The sequence below is a fragment of the Nicotiana tomentosiformis genome, chromosome 6, assembly GCF_000390325.3.
Source record: "Nicotiana tomentosiformis chromosome 6, ASM39032v3, whole genome shotgun sequence".
NCBI lineage: Eukaryota > Viridiplantae > Streptophyta > Magnoliopsida > Solanales > Solanaceae > Nicotiana > Nicotiana tomentosiformis.
In genome coordinates, this window is record NC_090817.1 from 27,033,178 (window position 1) to 27,037,408 (window position 4,231).

General features: G+C 38.0%; 1 non-coding gene across 1 annotated transcript; it reads left to right on the forward strand.

The window, feature by feature from the left end:
- The first annotated feature begins 1,510 nt into the window (after nucleotides 1–1,510).
- On the forward strand, nucleotides 1,511–1,617 carry LOC117280625 (small nucleolar RNA R71). The gene has a single exon (XR_004511177.1). It is a non-coding gene; the product is annotated as a small nucleolar RNA R71 (small nucleolar RNA).
- Nucleotides 1,618–4,231: the final 2,614 nt, after the last annotated feature.

Sequence of the window (4,231 nt, forward strand, 5' to 3'; positions counted from 1 at the left end):
CCCACTCTAAGCATGAGTTTTCTCTCGTGTATATCTAATATCACTCTGCCCGTCGCTAAGAATAGTCTTCCTAGGATGAGGGGGCCTCCTTGTTTTCCTCCATATTCACCACTATAAAATCCACCAAACTTATCCACCCGAACTAACACATCTTCCACTATCCCCTCGGGTATTAAAGTCATTTGGTCTGACAGCTGCAACGATATTAGTGCAGACCTTATCTCTCCAATCTCCTTCTCCAGTTTTTTGTATATAGATAGAGGCATTAAGTTAATTGAGGCACCAGAATCACATAAAGACTCATCAAAATTAATAGTTCCTAATAAGCAAGGTATAGTAAAACTCCCTGGATCTCCACACTTTTATGGAAGTTTATTTTGCAATATCGCACTGCAATGCTCTATGAGCCTCACCACTGAGGTCTCCTCTACTTTCCTCTTCTTCGTAAGGATCTCTTTCAAGAATTTAGCATAAGAAGGCATTTGTGAGAGCACTTCTGTGAATGGTAAGTTTACATGAACATGTTTCAGCACATCCAGAAATCTCTCAAACTGCTTGTCCAGGTTTTCTCTACATAGCTTTTGAGGGAAAGGTAGCGCCGACATATGCTTGCTCTACTCATGTTCCTCCCTTCTCGATTTTTCTTCCTTCTTCTTTCTCTGAGCTTTCACTGGGCCTTTCTTCTTCTTGCCATCATCACTTTTCAGCTGCTCCCCATTTTATTTTTCAAGTATCACATTTTTTTGGATCGTGGTGGGGTCTTTCAACACTTGCCCACTTCTCAAGGTTACATCATTCATTGTTTCTGTGGGATTTATTTCAGTATCAACAGGGAGAGTTCCTGGAACCCTCTCAGATAATATTGTTGCAATATATCCCACTTGCTTCTCTAAATTTCGAATTGCTACCCCTTGTACTTCAAATCTTTCATCAGTTTTCACAATGAAGGCCTTCATGAGATCTTCTAGACCAGGCTGATTGGGCTGTTGAGGCTGAAACTGCTGCCTTGGCTGATTCATAAAACCAGGAGCTCTTTGTCCCTGAAATCTGGGGTTGTTTTGTTGCCATGCATTAGCAGTACCCAGGAGAACTCCATGAAAAACCGGGGTGCTTTTGACCCATTGCATTAAAATTAAAATTTCCCACAACATTCACTTTCTCAGTTGAGGCTTGACACTCATGAGTCGGGTGTCCTCTTCCACATATATCACAGGATGCATGAGGCTCATTTTGTATTGAGGCTAAGGTCAGCTTTCATATTTCTTTAGCTATAGCATCAAGATGTGCCTGCACATATGTATTAGCATCAACTTGGTGAACACCAGTTGATCTTCTTCTTTCAGCACTCTCTGAGGGCCACTGATTAGCATCTTCAGATAACTCATCAGGAATTGAAACTATCTCCTCTAGAGTCTTTTTCATCAACGGGCCTCCAGTTGCGTTGCTCAATGTTTTATGCGAGGCCGGTGTCAATCCATCCCAAAAGTCCTGGAGTTGCATCCAGAGTTCAATTCCACTATGTTGACACTTCCTAACAATCTTCTTAAACCCCTCCCATGCTTCAAAAATAGTTTCAGTTTCTTTCTGGCATAAGTTATGAATTTCTCTTCTAAACTTGCCCGTTTTAGCTGAGGAGAAATATTTATCAAGGAATGTTTTGGTCATCTCCTCCCGTGTTCTGATCGATCCTGTGGGCAAGCTTCGAAGCCACTTCTTTGCATCATCTTTAAGTGAAAAGGGGAATGCCCTTAAGTACTGCATCTTGTGACACCCCATTGTATTGAAAGGTGTTCATAATCTCCTCGAAGTCGATTAGATGTATGTTTGGATCTTCATTCATCTTTCCTCTAAAAACACAGCAATTCTGAATGGTTTGAAGCAACCCTTGCTTCAAGTCGAAATGTTAGCTGAAATTGGAGGTGGTCTAACACTTGATAAGCCTTGATTGTAGATCGGTCTAGCATAATCACCCAATGATCTCCCAGGCATAGGAGCTATATTTCCGAACTGGTTTGCAGCAAAGGGTTGATTTTGAGCAATTCTCCGACCCCTCTCTTCTTCATAAATAATCTGTGCATCTCTAATAGTTGCTTCCTCAGCATCCCGTGCAGCTTTTTCTCATTGTTGGGATGCCTTCCTTGCAGCCAAATCTACATTATCATCACCGTTTCCAGCCATAGTTTCTTTGGTTGAGGATTGCCCAACCTTTTCTGATGTCTCGGTGAGATCTCTTTTCTTCCTCAACTGTCGCAGTTGTTTTTCTATCTCGGGCTCGTATGGTAGCACTTCTTTTGCAGAAGCTCGAGTCATGCACTGTCACAACCCAAAATCACGTGACCCGAGCGAACCAAATCATGTGATGCACCCAAATCATATGCATGAAAATCAATTTAACTGTGGAAGCTCCTTGAAAATCATACTCCATCCGTTTCAATTTAGATGAGGTAGTTTGACTCGACACGGAATTTAAGAAAAAAGAAGAAGACTTTTAAAACTTGTAGTCTTAAAAGCTTAAGGGGTAAAAGTTTTATGGGGCCATTATATTTGTGTGGTTATAAAAACCTCTCATTAAGGGTAAAATGGGTAAAATAAAGAGTTTAAAGTTGAATTATTTCCAAATTTAGAAATGTGTCATTTATTTTGGAACAGACTAAAAAGGAAAGTACCTCGTCTAATTTCAAACGGAGGGAGTATACATTTTCAAGTAAAAGGATAAAGTATTTTTCAATTAAAAATCACACATGATGCCTTTAATATAATAACAATGAGACTAAGTAATATAAATATATTTTCATGTATGTCGTGTACAACCCCATTACTACAACTTTTCACAACTATCTAAAGAGCCTTTATACCAACGAATAAAATTAAACACTTGGGCTAATACCCGACTAGCATAAATTAAGAAAACAACATGATAGCTACCACAAAATAGGAGTGTTGCCTCACCATATTCCTCAGAAAGAGAGTCATTCTAGCCTCGACCGCATGCCATGTATCATACCTCATCCTGAAATATGTAAAGTAAGTGGGGCCCTGGAGGGGGCCCCTAAGGGCTAAGTACATCACAACGGTACTCAATAAGTGTCATAGACTCTCTCTAACTTAAGCTCTTGGCACAAACATTATAAAAATAATGCATCAATATTTGATATAAAATGATAAAAAATTTTATCAATCCATGATCCTTGTCATTTTAAATAAAAGACAAGTTAAATAAAAACCACAATATAAACTTTCAAAACATTTATATCAACCCAAGATTTTGGATAAAATCATACAAAATTATTCCATTTGATTTAAGTCATCGAAATCACTTTCGGCTCCTTAGGCCTAAACATAAAAAAAAATCATCCTTACCTTTCACTGGGAGTACTATACCATCACCGACATAAGAAGATCAACTAGGTCATGTACCTAGCGGCAAGTATCATATACCCAACTTGCTTAGGTCATCTCATCGTAGTATCGTACGAATCGACTCAGCCATGCTAATAATAGCACAAAATAGTACCCTCTCGAGGGAGAGCACTCTGCCGTAGTCTATACCACCAAGTGGCCATCTACGCCTACACCGGCACGCATAGTTTCATGATGATGAAATAATATATCCGAAGTCAATCTCGCTGAACACAAGTAACTCCCAAAATATTTGATACTTCAAAAATAGATTCATAGCATAGTAGCCTCAAATGATCTATTTTTATCAAATCATAGCATTAATAGAAAATCTAAGCCATTTGAACAAAATTTAAATAAACAGCCTTTTACATGTTAAAGCCTTTAGCAATTTAAATCAATCTTTGAAAGATACCACAAGTGCTATGCTATTTATCAATTTTCAAAAGAAATACTTTCCATGAAAACTTATCTTTAGCACCCAAATATGTATACTCTTATCAATACGTAAGTTTTGATAAAAACTTATAACATTTACCTTGAGTGTCATTTTCCCAACACGATTTAAAATAAAATTTTATAAAACAACATGACACTACATATGCAACGTAATATTTTAGTACATGGATACATCCTTACTTGTTTGTCCCCGCAAGTACGAAAGCACATTTGTAAACAACTTAAACATTAACTCGAAACATGCTGTTAGAGAAAATCCCTTAAGAAGAGTAAGTTTTAATCAATTTACCTCGCTTTCGCTTTATTAATATTCATAAGCTTTCAATCCTCTTTCATCGTTCCAACCTTGATTAAAATACTCAAGCATCACCAA